This window comes from Bombina bombina, chromosome 8, assembly GCF_027579735.1.
Source record: "Bombina bombina isolate aBomBom1 chromosome 8, aBomBom1.pri, whole genome shotgun sequence".
In the NCBI taxonomy this organism is placed as follows: domain Eukaryota; kingdom Metazoa; phylum Chordata; class Amphibia; order Anura; family Bombinatoridae; genus Bombina; species Bombina bombina.
This window is the reverse complement of record NC_069506.1, coordinates 7424667-7441961: the sequence shown is the minus strand read 5'-3', so window position 1 is coordinate 7441961 and position 17295 is coordinate 7424667. Positions and strand designations below refer to the sequence as shown.

General features: G+C 38.0%; 1 protein-coding gene across 3 annotated transcripts in view; it reads right to left on the bottom strand.

The window, feature by feature from the left end:
- LOC128637944 (carotenoid-cleaving dioxygenase, mitochondrial-like) overlaps positions 1 to 13555 on the bottom strand; it is an 89880-nt gene extending 76325 nt beyond the window's left edge. For 2 of the 3 annotated variants that reach the window (XM_053689829.1, XM_053689831.1), the window contains exon 1: positions 13415 to 13530. The gene's annotated coding sequence lies outside the window, so the exon portion shown is untranslated. Of the gene's footprint in view, positions 1 to 13414 lie in introns of all 3 variants that reach the window. The other variant, XM_053689830.1, reaches the window with a different exon arrangement.
- Between the last annotated feature and the right edge of the window lie 3740 nt (positions 13556 to 17295).

Below are 17295 nucleotides of genomic sequence, written 5' to 3'. Positions count from 1 at the left end.
GAATTTCAATCTCCCTGGTCTCGTCCAACCAGGGAGATTGACAGCCAATAGCTCGAGTGCAATATTAAATTCCGCCAGGGGAATTTAATACGCCAGAGGCGGATAGGAGCGCATATGTACGCCCCTGTCCGCCGCAGATTGATAAATCAAGCCCAATATAGGCTAACAATTTAGTTACAGTAAAATGCTGTAGTTTGAAGTTATAAACCTATCTAACTTCTCCTTCAGTGTCTCCTTCCCTGGTACTATATCACCACCTCTCCCACCGTCTGATGGTTTATCACAAGGCTCAGTCTGTTGTTCTTTTCAAACTAAACTTTTCACTTGTGAAACTCATAAAATTATAAGGGTTCCAACACACCTTAAAGTACAAACACTCAAATCTATGGGTCCCATGTAACAAAAGCCAAATGGGCAAGTTTTGCTTCCAAAAAACCTGTCCCCCTGGCATCGCAGCCAGCAGGTAGCAGTGCACTGCCCACATTTAATATTGCACAAGCCGACCTCCGATCATGCAAGGCCAATCACATGCGAGCAGGGGCTGTCAATCACCCCGGTTGGACTTGTCCAGGGGGATTTTAATCTACCAGCTAATAGCTGGCGTACAGGTGAGGAAGCAGCGTTCTGATGGCAACTGCTTCTTAACTATTCGCTGCAGGCTTGCTTATGCACATTTAATATTGCACAAGCCGACCTCCGATCATGCAAGGCCAATCACATGCGAGCAGGGGCTGTCAATCACCCCGGTTGGACTTGTCCAGGGGGATTTTAATCTACCAGCTAATAGCTGGCGTACAGGTGAGGAAGCAGCGTTCTGATGGCAACTGCTTCTTAACTATTCGCTGCAGGCTTGCTTATGCTAGCCTACACCAAAAGTACGGCAAAGCTGCATACTCAGCTCAGTAAATGTAGCCCTATATATCTTCTCCTACCCTTGTCCCTAACTTCAACCCTGTGTCCCACATGTTCTTACTAAATCGAAGAGTAAACTTCTACAACAAATAAAAACATAATTTATGTAAGAACTTACCTGATAAATTCATTTCTTTCATAGTGGCAAGAGTCCATGAGCTAGTGACGTATGGGATATACATTCCTACAAGGAGGGGGCAAAGTTTCCCAAACCTCAAAATGCCTATAAATACATCTCCCACCACACACATACTTCAGTTTTAACGTATAGCCAAGTAGTGAGGTGTAAAAATGAGTAAAAAAGCATACAAAAAAGAGGAACTGGAAAAAAATAATGTGCTTTTATATAAAAAAAATCATAACAACCAAAAAATAGGGTGGGTCTCATGGACTCTTGCCATTATGAAAGAAATGAATTTATCAGGTAAGTTCTTACATAAATTATGTTTTCTTTCATGTAAGTGGCAAGAGTCTATGAGCAAGTGACGTATGGGATACAATACCCAAGATGTGGATATCCACAGAGTCACTAGAGAGAGAGGGATAAAATAACAACAGCTACTTCCGCTGAAAAAATTAAATCCAAATAATAAATAAGTTTTCTTAAATTTCAAAAAACTCAAATCATAGGCAAAAGGAATCAGACAGACAGCTGCCTGAAGAACTTTTCTACCAAAGACTGCTTCTAAAGAAGCAAATACATCAAAATGGTAAAAATTTAGTAAATGTATGCAAAGAAGACCAAGTTGCTGCTTTGCAAATCTGATCAACTGAAGCTTCATTCTTAAAAGCCCAATAAGTGGCAACTGATCTGGTAGAATGAGCTATAATTCTCTGAGGCGGAGACTGCCCCGCCTCCAAATAAGCCTTGTGAATCAAAAGTTTCAACCAAGATGCCAAAGAAATGGCAGAGGCTTTCTGACCTTTCCTGGAACCAGAGAAAATAACAAATAGACTAGAAGTCTTTCTGAATTGCTTAGTAGCTTCAACATAGTATTTCAAAGCTCTTACCACATCCAAAGAATGAAGAGATCTCTCAAGAGAATTCTTAGGATTAGGACACAAAGAAGGAACAACAATTTCCCTAATAATGTTGTTAGAATTCACAACTTTAGGCAAAAACAAAGTCTGTAAAACCGCTTTATCTTGATGAAATAACAGATAAGGAGACTCACAGGAGAGAGCCGACAACTCAGAAACTCTTCTAGCAGAAGAGATAGCCAAAAGAAATAACACTTTCCAAGAAAGTAGTTTAATATCCAAAGAATGCAAAGGCTCAAAAGGAGGAGCCTGCAAAATCCTTAAAACCAAATTAAGACTCCAAGGAGAAGAAATAGACTTAATAACAGGTTTGATACGAATCAAAGCCTGAACAAAACAGTGAATATCAGGAAGCTTAGCAATCTTTCTATGAGATAAGATAGAAAGAGCAGAGATTTGTCCATTCAAAGATAAACCCTTATCCAAACCAGCCTAAAGAAACTAAAATCTGAGGAATTCTAAAAGAATGCCAAGAAAAATTATGAGAGGAGCGCCATAAAATATAGGTTTTCCAAACCCGATAAATCTTCCTCGAAACAGACTTAAGAGCCTGAAACATAGTGTCAATTATTGAATCAGAGAAACCTCTAGGACTAAGAACTAAGCGTTCAATTTTCATACCTTCAATTTTAGAGATTTGAGATCCTGATGAAAAAACGGCCCTTGAGAGAGAGAAGGTCTGGCCTTAAAGGAAGCGGCCAAGGCTGGCAACTGGACATCCAGACAAGATCTGCATACCAAAACCTGTGAGGCCATGCAGGTACTATCAGAAACACATGAGATTGTTCCAATAGGATCTTGGAGATCACCCTTGGGAGAAGAACTAGAGGTGGAAAAATGTAAGCAGGTTGGTAAAACCAAGGAACAGCCAAAGCATCCACTATCTCTGCCTGAGGATCCTTGGACCTGGAAAGATATCTGGGAAGTTTCTTGTTCAAATGAGAGGCCATCAGATCTATTTCTGGAAGACCACTGAAAGACTTGCATCTGTTGAGATCACAGTCCAGGAAGGGCGAACAAAAGAGGTCCCTTGAATAATCCGATGATGGTCTAACCACCAAGACAGAGAGAGTTGAATGTTGGGATTTAAGTATATCAACTGTGATATCCGAGTATAATCCCTGCACCATTGATTCAACATGCAAAGCTGCAGAGGTCTCATATGAAAAAGAGCAAAGGGGATCGTGTCCAATGCTGCAGTCCATAAGACCTAAAAACTTCCATGCACATAGCCACTGAAGGGAATGATCGAGACTGAAAGTTTAGACAAGCTAAAGCCAATTTCATTCACCTCTTTTAAAAACAGTCATGGACACTGAATCTATCTGGAAACCTAAAAAGGTGACCTTTGTTTGAGGAATCAAGAAACTCTTTTGTAAATTGATCCTCCAACCATGCCTTTGAAGAAACGACACTAGTTGTGTTCTGCTAAATGAAAAGACTGAGCTAGTATCAAGATATCGTCCAAATAAGGAAACACAGCAATACCCTGCTCTATGATTACAGATAGAAGGGCACCAAGAACCATCGAAAAGATTCTTGGAGCTGTCGCTAAGCCAAATGAAAGAGCGAAAAAACATAATTTATGTAAGAACTTACCTGATAAATTCATTTCTTTCATATTAGCAAGAGTCCATGAGCTAGTGACGTATGGGATATACATTCCTACCAGGAGGGGCAAAGTTTCCCAAACCTTAAAATGCCTATAAATACACCCCTCACCACACCCACAATTCAGTTTAATGAATAGGCAAGAAGTGGGGTGATAAAAAAGTGCGAAAGCATATAAAATAAGGAATTGGAATAATTGTGCTTTATACAAAAAAATCATAACCACCACAAAAAAAGGGTGGGCCTCATGGACTCTTGCTAATATGAAAGAAATGAATTTATCAGGTAAGTTCTTACATAAATTATGTTTTCTTTCATGTAATTAGCAAGAGTCCATGAGCTAGTGACGTATGGGATAATGACTACCCAAGATGTGGATCTTTCCACACAAGAGTCACTAGAGAGGGAGGGATAAAATAAAGACAGCCAATTCCTGCTGAAAATAATCCACACCCAAAATAAAGTTTAATAAAAAACATAAGCAGAAGATTCAGACTGAAACTGCTGCCTGAAATACTTTTCTACCAAAAACTGCTTCAGAAGAAGAAAATACATCAAAATGGTAGAATTTAGTAAAAATATGCAAAGAGGACCAAATTGCAACTTTGCAAATGTGATCAACCGAAGCATCATTCCTAAACGCCCAGGAAGTAGAAACTGACCTGGTAGAATGAGCTGTAATCCTCTGAGGCGGAGTTTTACCCGACTCAACATAGGCAAGATGAATTAAAGATTTCAACCAAGATGCCAAAGAAATGGCAGAAGCTTTCTGGCCTTTTCTAGAACCGGAAAAGAGAACAAATAGACTAGAAGTCTTTCAGAAAGACTTAGTAGCTGCAACATAATATTTCAAAGCTCTAACAACATCCAAAGAATGCAATGATTTCTCCTTAGAATTCTTAGGATTAGGACATAATGAAGGAACCACAATTTCTCTACTAATGTTGTTGGAATTCACAACTTTAGGTAAAAATTCAAAAGAAGTTCGCAACACCACCTCATCCTGATGAAAAATCAGAAAAGGAGACTCACAAGAAAGAGCAGATAAATCAGAAACTCTTCTGGCAGAAGAGATGGCCAAAAGGAACAAAACTTTCCAAGAAAGTAATTTAATGACCAATGAATGCATAGGTTCAAAGGGAGGAGCTTGAAGAGCTCCCAGAACCAAATTCAAACTCCAAGGAGGAGAAATTGACTTAATGACAGGTTTTATACGAACCAAAGCTTGTATAAAACAATAAATATCAGGAAGAATAGCAATCTTTCTGTGAAAAAGAACAGAAAGAGCAGAGATTTGTCCTTTCAAGGAACTTGCAGACAAACCCTTATCTAAACCATCCTGAAGAAACTGTAAAATTCTCGGTATTCTAAAAGAATGCCAAGAAAAAAGATGAGAAAGACACCAAAAAATATAAGTCTTCCAGACTCTATAATATATCTCTCTAGATACAGATTTACGAGCCTGTAACATAGTATTAATCACAGAGTCAGAGAAACCTCTTTGACCAAGAATCAAGCGTTCAATCTCCATACCTTTAAATTTAAGGATTTGAGATCCTGATGGAAAAAAAGGACCTTGCGACAGAAGGTCTGGTCTTAACGGAAGAGTCCACGGCTGGCAAGAGGCCATCCGGACAAGATCCGCATACCAAACCTGTAAGGCCATGCCGGAGCTACCAGCAGAACAAACGAGCATTCCTTCAGAATCTTGGAGATTACTCTTGGAAGAAGAACTAGAGGCGGAAAAATATAGACAGGATGATACTTCCAAGGAAGTGATAATGCATCCACTGCCTCCGCCTAAGGATCCCGGGATCTGGACAGATATCTGGGAAGTTTCTTGATTAGATGAGACGCCATCAGATCTATTTCTGGAAGTTCCCACATTTGAACAACCTGAAAAAATACCTCTGGGTGAAGAAACCATTCGCCCGGATGCAACGTTTGGCGACTTAGATAAACCGCTTCCCAATTGTCTACACCTGGGATATGAACCGCAGAGATTAGACAGGAGCTGGAATCCGCCCAAACCAAAAAAATTTGAGATACTTCTTTCATAGCCAGAGGACTGTGAGTCGCTCCTTGATGATGTATGCCACAGTTGTGACATTGTCTGTCTGAAAACAAATGAACGATTCTCTCTACAGAAGAGGCCAAAACTGAAGAGCTCTGAAAATTGCACGGAGTTCCAAAATATTTATCGGTAATCTCACCTCCTGAGATTCCCAAACTCCTTGTGCCGACAGAGATCCCCACACAGCTCCCCAACCTGTGAGACTTGTATCTGTTGAAATTACAGTCCAGGTTGGAAGCACAAAAGAAGCCCCCTGAATTAAACGATGGTGATCTGTCCACCACGTTAGAGAGTGTCGAACAATCGGTTTTAAAGATATAAATTGAAATATCTTTGTGTAATCCTTGCACCATTGATTCAGCATACAGAGCTGAAGAGTTCGCATGTGAAAAACAAGCAAAGGGGATTGCGTCCAATGCAGCAGTCATAAGACCTAGAATTTCCATGCATAAGGTTACCGAAGGGAATGATTGTGACTGAAGGTTTCGACAAGCTGAAAACAATTTAGACGTCTCTTGTCTGATAAAGACAGAGTCATGGACACTGAATCTATCTGGAAACCCAGAAAGATTACCCTTGACTGAGGAATCAATTAACTTTTTGGTAAATTGATCCTCCAACCATGATCTTGAAGAAACAACACAAGTCGAATCGCATGAGATTCTTTGAATGAGAAGACTGAGCAAATACCAAGATAATCGTCCAAATAAGGAAAAACAAAAACCCTGTTCTCTGAATACAGAAAGAAGGGCACCGAGAATCTTTGAAAAAAATTCTTGGAACTGAGGCTAGGCCAAACAGTAGAGCCACAAAACTGGTAATGCTTGTCTAAAAAGAGAATCTCAAACACTAAAAGTGATCTGAATGAATCGGAATATGCAGATACACATCCTGCAAAACTATTGTAGACATAAAATGCCCTTGCTAAACAAAAGGCAGAATAGTCCTACAGTAACCATCTTGAATGTTGGTATACATAACGATTCAATATTGATAGATCCGGAACTGGTCTAAAGGAATTGACCTTCTTTGGTACAATGAAGAGATAAAATAAAACCCTAGCCCCTGTTCCAGAACTGGAACTGGCATAATTACTCCAGCCAACTCTAGATCTGAAACACATTTCAGAAATGCTGAGCCTTGCTGTGTTAACTGGGACACGGGAAGAAAAAAAAAAATCTCTTAGCAGGAGGCCTTAACTGAAGCCAATTCTGTACCTTTCTGAAACAATGTTCTGAAACCAGAGTTTGAGAACGGAATTGATCCAAACTCCTTTGAATAAAACGTAATCTGCCCCATACCAGCTGAACTGGAAAAAAGGGCCGCACCTTCATGGGTACTTAGGAGCTGACTATAGGTTTCTATAAGGCTTGGATATATTCCAAACTGGAAATAGTTTCCAAACTGAAACCGCTCCTGAGGATGAAGGATCAGGCTTTTGCTCCTTATTATGAGAAAAAGAACGAAAAAATGATTATTACCCTGGAAAGAAAGGGAAAAACAAAGTTAACTTTAGAAGACATATCAGCATTCCAAGTTAAATCCATAAAGCTTTTCTAGCTAAAATAGCTAGAGACATATACCTGACATCAACTCAAATGATATCAAAAGATGGTATCACCAATAAAATTATTAGCATGTTATAGAATAAAAATAATGCTATAAAATTATGATCTGATACTTGTTGCGCTAAAACTTCTAACCAAAAAAATGAAGCTGCAGCAACATCCGGTAAAAATATAGCAGGTCTAAGAAGATTACCTAAACATAAGTAAACTTTTCTTAGAAAGGATTCAAATTTCTTATCTAAAGGATCCTTAAATTTAGTAGTATCTGCCGTAAGAATAGTAGTACATTTTAGCAGGAATAGAGACAGCCCCAAACCTTAGGGATTTTGTCCCAAAAAACTCTAATCTGTCAGATGGCACAGAATATAATTGCTTAAACGTTTAGAAGGAGTAAAAGAATTACCCAAATTATTCCATTCCCTGGAAATTACTTCAGAAAAAGCATCAGGGAGATTAAACACTTCTAGAATAAATACAGGAGATTTAAAAAACCCTATTTAAACGTTTAGATTTAGTATCAAGAGGACCAGAATCCTCCATATCTAAAGCAATTAATACGTCTTTAAATAAAGAACGAATAAATTCCATCTTGAACAAATACAAAGATTTATCAGCATCAACCTCTGAGACAGAAACTTCTGAACCAGAAGAACCATTATCAGTATCAGAACGATGATGTTCATTTAAAAATTCATCTGAAAAAAAGAGAAGTTTTAAAAGACTTTTATGTAAACTAGAAGGAGAAATAACAGACATAGCCTTCTAAATGGATTTAAAAAATAAAATCTCTTATGTTTATCAGGAACACTCTGAAAATTAAATGTTGACGGAACAGCAACAGGTAATATAACAGTACTAAAGGAAATTTTATCTGCATTAATAAGTTTGTCATGACATACAATGCAAACAACAGCTGGAGAAACAGGTACCAAAAATTTATAGCAGATACACTTAGCTTGGTAGCTCCAGCCCCGGGCAGTGATTTTCCTCAAGTAACTTCTGACTCAGTTGCAACGTGGAACATCTTGCAATATGTAATAGAAAAAACAACATATAAAGCAAATTGATCAAAATCCTTAAATGACAGTTTCAGGAATGGGAAAAAAAATGCCAGTGAACAAGCTTCTAGCAACCAGAAGCAATAAATAATGAGACTTAAATAATGTGGAGACAAAAGCGACGCCCATATTTTTTTAGCGCCAAACAAGACGCCCACATTATTTGGCGCCGAAATGCCTTTTGGCGCCAAAAATGACGCCACATCCGGAACGCCGACATTTTTGGCGCAAAATAACGTCAAAAAAATGACGCAACTTCCGGCGACACGTATGACGCCGGAAACGGAAAAGAATTTTTGCGCCAAAAAAATCCGCGCCAAGAATGACGCAATAAAATTAAGCATTTTCAGCCCCCGCGAGCCTAACAGCCCACAGGGAAAAAAGAGTCAAATTTTTGAAGGTAAGAAAAAATGATTAATTCAAATGCATTATCCCAAATATGAAACTGACTGTCTGAAAAATAAGGAAAGTTGAACATTCTGAGTCAAGGCAAATAAATGTTTGAATACATATATTTAGAACTTTATAAACAAAGTGCCCAACCATAGCTTGGAGTGTCACAGAAAATAAGATTTACTTACCCCAGGTCACTCATCTACATGTTTGTAGAAAGCCAAACCAGTACTGAAACGAGAATCAGTAGAGGTAATGGTATATATAAGAGTATATCGTCGATCTGAAAAGGGAGGTAAGAGATGAATCTCTACGACCGATAACAGAGAACCTATGAAATAGACCCCGTAGAAGGAGATCACTGCATTCAAAATAGGCAATACTCTCTTCACATCCCTCTGACATTCACTGCACGCTGAGAGGAAAACCGGGCTCCAACTTGCTGCGGAGCGCATATCAACGTAGAATCTAGCACAAACTTACTTCACCACCTCCATCGGAGGCAAAGTTTGTAAAACTGAATTGTGGGTGTGGTGAGGGGTGTATTTATAGGCATTTTAAGGTTTGGGAAACTTTGCCCCTCCTAGTTGGAATGTATATCCCATACGTCACTAGCTCATGGACTCTTGCTAATTACATGAAAGAAACTTGTAATGCTTGACTAGAAAAGAGAATCTTAGAAACCGATAGTGGTCTGGATGAATTGGAACATGAAGATAAGCATCCTGTAAGTCTATTGTGGACATAAAATGCCCTTGCTGAACAAAAGGCAGAGTAGTCCTTATAGTCACCATTTTGAAAGTTGGGACTCTTACAAAACGATTTAAAAACTTTCAGATCCAGAACTGGTTTGAAAGAATTCTCTTTCTTTGGGACAATGAATAGATTTGAATAAAACCCCAAACCCTGTTCCTGTAGAGGAACCGGAACAATCACCCATGAAAGATCTAGATCTGAAACGCATTTCAGAAAAGCCTGAGCTTTCACAAGATTTGTTGGAATATGAGAAAGAAAGAATCTTCTCACAGGAGGCCTATTCTGAACATTCGATTCCCTTGAGACACAATATTCTGAATCCACTGATTCCGAAAAGAACCTGACCAAATTTCCTGAAACAATTTCAATCTGCCCCCACCAGCAGAACTGGATTGAGGGCTGCACCTTCGTGCAGTCTTGGGGGCTGGATTTGGTCTTTTATAAGGCTTGGTTTTATTCCAATTTGAGGACGGTTTCCAATTGCAACCAGAGGCCTTAGGGGAAGGAGTAGACATTTGTTCCATATTCTGACGAAAGGAACGAAAATGATTAGGAGCCTTAAATTTACCCTTAGATTTTTTATCTTGAGGTAAGAAAACTCCCTTCCCCCACCAATAACAGAGGAAATAATAAAATCTAATTGAGTACCAAATAAATTCTTACCCTGGAAAGATAGAGATAGTAATCTAGAATTAGACACCATGTCAGCATTCCAAGATTTAAGCCATAAAGCTCTTCTGGCTAAAATAGCTAAAGACATAGATTTAACATCAATCTTAATAATGTCAAATAATGTCAAATATAGCATCACAAATTAAATTATTAGCATGTTGAAGCAAAAGAATAATGCTGGACAAATCATGATCTTCTACCTGACGGCTAAACTATCCAACCAAAAAGTTGAAGCAGCAGCCACATCAGCCATTGAAATAGCAGGTCTAAGAATATAGCCAGAATGTAAATATGCCCTTCTAAGATAAGATTCAATCTTCCTATCAAAAGGATACTTAAAAGAAGTACTATATTCCATAGGAATAGTAGTACTTTTGGCAAGAGTGGAAATAGCCCCATCAACCTTAGGAACTTTTTCCCAAAACTCTAAATTAGCCACAGGTAAAGGATACGACTTCTTAAACCTAGAAGAAGGATTGAAAGAAGAACCAGGCTTAGACCATTCCTTAGTAATCATTTTAGAAACAGCATCTGGAACAGGAAAAACCTCAGGAGCAAAAACAGTATTCAAACGTTCACTGGCTTTATTATCAAGAGGATTAGACTCTTCAATACCCAAAGTAACCAGAACTTCCTTCAATAAAGAACAAATATAATCAATCTTAAACAGATAGGAAGATTTGTCAAATTCAGAATCTGATTCAGGATCTTCTGAACCAGAAAAATCCTCATCAGCAGAGGATATTTAAGTATGCTGTCGGTCAATACAAATGTCATCAGATTTATGAGTTTTTAAAGACCTTTTACGTTTATTTGAAGGAGGAATAGCAGACATAGCCTTATCTATAGCTGCAGCAATATAATTATTTACATCTGCAGGAATATCAGGTACTTTAGACGTTGAAGGAACAACAGACGTATTAGTACAAATAGAAACATTATCGGCATGCAAAAGCTTATCATGACAGATTCCACATAATTGGGCTGAAGAAATAATATCAGTTGATTTACAACAGACACACTTAGCTTTGGTAGAACTGTGTTCAGGCAGCATGGTTTCTACAGCAACATCAGAGTCAGGATCAGATTGAGACATCTTGCAAAATGTAAAAAGAAAAAAACAACATTTAAACAAAATATCCAATTTCTTCATATAGCAGTTTCAGGAATGGGAAAAAATGCTTATGCAAAAGTAGGATACAAAAAAATAAGCATCATAGCTCTTAACATGGGGAGAACCAGGAGCAAAAAGGAAAAGGGGTTATATACAAAAAAGATTTCTGGCGCCAAGGATGATGCAAGACGCAAAAAGGAAAAAAATATTTTGGCGCCAAAGTTAACACCAGGAAATGACGCAACTCGCGTCATAACAAGCATGACTCTGTGCCCAAACAATGCACGTCAACAAAGACGCAGGAAATGACAAAACTTACATAACCTTAACTTTCGCGCCAAAAAAATTTCCGCGCCAAGAATGACGCCATAAAAAAATGCATTTTGCGTCCCTGCGAGCCTAGTTTTATAAAAACAAAAAATAATCTTCCCAAATAAAAATTCCATACTGAAACTGATAGTCTGCAGAAAAGGGAAATATACATAGACCTGACTCTTGGCAAATATAAGCAAATACATATATTTAAAACTTAATAACATAAAGCGCCAAACATAGCTAAGAGTGTCTTAAAATAATGATACACACTTACCGGAAGACACCCATCCACATATAGCAGACAGCAAAACGAGTACCGAAAAATATCAGCAGAGGTAATGGTACATGAGTATATCGTCGATCTGAAAAGGGAGGCAAGGAATAAATCCCTACGACCGATTACAGAGAGCCTTTGAAAGGATTTCCCATGGGTGAAACCACTTAATCAACAGGCAATACTCCCTTCACATCCCTCTGACAAACACTGTACTCTGAGAGGAATTGGGCTTCAAAATGCTTAGAAGGGCTTATCATAGAAGAAATCAAGCATGACTTGCTTCACCCACCTCCACAGGGAGGCAAAGTTTGTAAAACTAAGGTATGAGTGTGGTGGGAGGTGTATTTCTAGGCATTTTGAGGTTTGGGAAACTTTTCCCCCTCCTGGTAGGAATGTATATCCCATACGTCACTAGCTCATGGACTCTTGCCACTTACATGAAATAAATATCCTTTCCTGATGATAACTTCAGTATAACACATCCATTTAATCCATTACATTGGAGTGTAAGTGGATCATACCCTCTTGTTTGCCATCTACATATAGTCTTTCATCAAGGCATGCCTCTTCTATCTCTGGAACATTGCCACAATGTATCTGCTCCTCACTAAAGACACAAAATAAAATGTAATCCACTTTATTTATTATCATATCATGACTACTGCAAAACCTAACTGATTCACCAGTCAAAAGACTATGAGGCCAATTTATTAAAGGTCTTGCAGACCTGATCCGACAGTGCGGATCAGGTCCGCAAGACCTCGCTGAATGCGGAGAGCAATACGCTCTCCGTATTCAGCATTGCACCAGCAGGCAGCAACACCGCCCCCTGCAGACTCGCGGCCAATGGGCCGCCAGCAGGGGGTGTCAATCAACCCGATCGGGTTGATTTTCGGCGATGTCTGTCCGCCTGCTCAGAGCAGGCGGACAGGGTTATGGAGCAGTGGTCTTTAGACCGCTGCTTCATAACTGCTGTTTCTGGCGAGTCTGAAGACTCGCCAGAAACACGGCCCTTCAAACTTCGTTCGGAGCTTGATAAATGGGCCTCTATGTCTACTTTAGGCTGATACACTTTAGCCACTGTTCCTCCTCTCCTGCTCCTCTATGCCAGTCTCTAACTCTCACCTACTTGACCAAATAACCACGCACACTTCATTAAACAAATATGTAATGCTTCATGTACTAATCCAATAAAACAAATTAAACACTCTTTGTACCCAAAGTGCTAAAGATCACAGATTCTACAGAGAAATGTTCAGCCTCTCCAGACTTGCAAAGCCCTTGCTGTGTGAAATGTTATAAAAAGGTAGACTGGCCGTTGCTGTAGAGATGAGTGGTGATGTGTCTTCCATAGGAAAGTATAGGGCATTTTGCCTGCACTGCATATGACTACTCTGCTTTGAGCATTCCCCCAGTGGCAGAAAAACCTCACATCCAACAGTGAAGTGTAGTAGAACATCTCTTAGTGAGACTACCTACAAACAGTGATTAGATCCTATTAGAACTTTCACTTGAAATGTTGATTGTGACACGGATACCTTTACAATATAGTGCTGCTGTGACTTTTTATCGTTTGCCTTTCTGTAACATCACATATAAAAGATAAGACAAATTATTACTCACTTGTCCTTCCCAAACTCAAATTTGCCAGGTCCGTTACGCAGCAGGCTGCCATTTATCCACTCAGGTATTGTCCCAGTAACCTGGGTTGGAATAGGCTGTGGAGTTGCTTGCACAGTTTGAAATAGGGAAGCAATGCATTCTAGATTTGTCTGGGATGAAAAGCATAGCTGTTTCTTTTCTTCTGTAAAAAATCTCTTCAATACTGAAACAAAATAGCATTAGCAAGTGACAGATTATTTAATAAATATATGTTTCATGTAAAAAAACACTACTTCTAATATAAAAAATATCCACTGTTTAACAATTTGGTAGCTTAAATGCCCTCTGTGTTACTTCATGAAAATGAAGGTTATCTGTGAATTAATTGTGAAAATATCATAAAACCTCATCTGACAATTGATGATAATACTTTGAGATATAAAATAATCTTTATCATTGTACCTTAAGTTACATATTGTACCAAGTAAATTATATTTGACTATTTCAAGACACGTTTTTTACAATTGGTTTTTTTAATGTGCCTTTTTTAAAAAAAAAAATTTAAAGGAATATTCTAGCTTACAATATACAGCGACTAATTAACATATGAAGGGTTGGTCACTAATGGTAGAATTTTCCATATTACATTATTCTCATACTTATGCTAAAATATAACACCTTAAAATAAAATTAGTTTATAATCAGAATAGTTAGAAATTACACAAGGCATTATTTACTATAAATGAATTTTATTTAACTGTTTAAACAAAAACTGTACAAAACTTGGTACAAAATGCGCTAATTACCCAATGAGAAGTGAACACCTGCTTTTTGGATAACAAATGACTGATTTCTGTTTTCTACTTATTGTTAATGAGGCTGCACAAAAACCTTTGTCATGTCATAAATATGTTTGATAGCAAATCCCCTTAAAGGAAAGACAATCTACTCACAGAAAGAATAGCAGATGCCAAGCTGGCATTCAGCAAAACGGTCCTCTCTGGCTAAATCCCTGGTCTTGAACAGATCTATTACCACCTGCTGCAAGACCTACTTACATATACTAGGGTTCAATTGTTTAATAGTGATATCAAATCCTCCTTTACTGTTAAGTACAGTAACGTATAGTATTTCTAAGAGGCAATGTCTATGCCACTATCAGTTACTGCCCATTGAAATTGTAATTTAATAACTAAATGCACCAATATTTTTATTACAGGCTTATCATATCATGTTCTAACCATGGCAAGAAAGCAAAGAAACAATAATACAATATCTGCCTCTGTAGTTCCATCAGCTAGTACATGCAGTAACTAGAAATGTTATATTCTGGGAAACGCATGGCAATCCAATTAAACTGCATCTATGATTATTTTATTTATATTAAATCCCTCAGGGCTTGGTTACAAGTGGAGCGCTAAATGATCGGGTGCCCTCAAACAGACAAATTTCATGAGACATCTTTATGTGTAAGCAGCATAACTCACGGGACTGGTCATGTCTTTAGGGTGAGGGGACATTTCAAGCTACACAGACAACATTGAGCAAAGGGGGCATTATTAAAAATGAAGCAAATGTCAGTTTGGGAGGTTGCCAGTGTTATATTGTTGGGACTTTTCTTTCTTGCTCTCTTCCATATATTTGATCTGATATTGTGAAGTCTCTTTGTTTTTTTTCTGAAGGTTTGGATATCCTGGGCCTTTGATGGACCTGAAGAATTCTACCAGAAAACATGCAGTACTGGCCCTATGGTATTAAAAAAACATGCAGTATTGGCCCTATGCTATTAAAAAAACATGCATTATTGGCCATATGGTATTAAAAAAACATGCACTATTGGCCCTATGGTATTAAAAAAAACATGCACTATTGGCCCTATGGTATTAAAAAACATGCACTATTGGCCCTATGGTATTAAAAAAACATGCACTATTGGCCATATGGTATTAAAAAAACATGCACTATTGGCCCTATGGTATTAAAAAAACATGCAGTATTGGCCCTATGGCATTAAAAACATGCAGTATTGGCCCTATGGTATTAAAAAAACATGCACTATTGGCCCTATGGTATTAAAAAAACATGCAGTATTGGCCCTATGGTATTAAAAAAACATGCAGTATTGGCCCTATGGTATTAAAAAAACATGCAGTATTGGCCCTATGGTATTAAAAAAACATGCACTATTGGCCCTATGGTATTAAAAAAACATACAGTATTGGCCCTATGGTATTAAAAAAACATGCAGTATTGGCCCTATGGTATTAAAAAAACATGCAGTATTGGCCCTATGGTATTAAAAAACATGCACTATTGGCCCTATAGTATTAAAAAAACGCACTATTGGCCCTATGGTATTAAAAAAACATGCACTATTGGCCCTATGGTATTAAAAAAAACATGCAGTATTGGCCCTATGGTATTAAAAAAACATGCACTATTGGCCCTATGGTATTAAAAAAACATGCACTATTGGCCCTATGGTATTAAAAAAAACATACAGTATTGGCCCTATGGTATTAAAAAAACATGCAGTATTGGCCCTATGGTATTAAAAAAACATGCAGTATTGGCCCTATGGTATTAAAAAACATGCACTATTGGCCCTATGGTATTAAAAAAACATGCACTATTGGCCCTATGGTATTAAAAAAACATGCAGTATTGGCCCTATGGTATTAAAAAACATGCAGTATTTGTCCTATGGTATTAAAAAAACATGCACTATTGGCCATATGGTATTAAAAAAACATGCAGTATTGGCCCTATGGTATTAAAAAAAAACATGCACTATTGGCCCTATGGTATTAAAAAAACATGCACTATTGACCCTATGGTATTAAAAAAACATGCACTATTGGCCCTATGGTATTAAAAAAACATGCAGTATTGGCCCTATGGTATTAAAAAACATGCACTATTGGCCCTATGGTATTAAAAAAACATGCAGTATTGGCCCTATGGTATTAAAAAACATGCAGTATTGGTCCTATGGTATTAAAAAAACATGCACTATTGGCCCTATGGTATTAAAAAAACATGCACTATTGGCCCTATGGTATTAAAAAAAAACATGCACTATTGGCCCTATGGTATTAAAAAAACATGCACTATTGGCCCTATGGTATTAAAAAAACATGCACTATTGGCCCTATGGTATTAAAAAAACATGCAGTATTGGCCCTATGGTATTAAAAAACATGCACTATTGGCCCTATGGTATTAAAAAAACATGCAGTATTGGCCCTATGGTATTAAAAAACATGCAGTATTGGTTCTATGGTATTAAAAAAACATGCACTATTGGCCCTATGGTATTAAAAAAAACATGCACTATTGGCCCTATGGTATTAAAAAAACATGCAGTATTGGCCCTATGGTATTAAAAAAACATGCAGCATTGGCCCTATGGTATTAAAAAAAATATGCAGTATTGGCCATATAGGATTCCAAAACCCTGCGATTTTGGCCATATGGGATTCCAAAACCATGCAGTAGTGGCCATATGGGAGCTGTAAACCATTGCTCAGATGGGACCCCAAAACATGTAATGTTTTCTATACGACAGCCCCAAACCATGCAGCATTAGCCATATAGGATCCCCAAACCATGCAATATTGCCCATATGGTCGGAAACATCAAGTAATGGCCATAGGAGAACCCTAAACCATACAGTATTGACCATATGGAAGCCCTAAACCATGCAATAGTGGCTATATGGGAACTTTAAACCATGTATTATTGGTCAGATGAGACCCTAAAACCATGCAATGTTGGCTATATGACAGCCCCAAACCATGCAGCATTGGCCATATAGGCCATATAGGATCCACAAACCATGCAGTATTTGGCTATGTGTTAGCTATAAACCATGTAGTATTGGCCATATGGCATCCATAAAC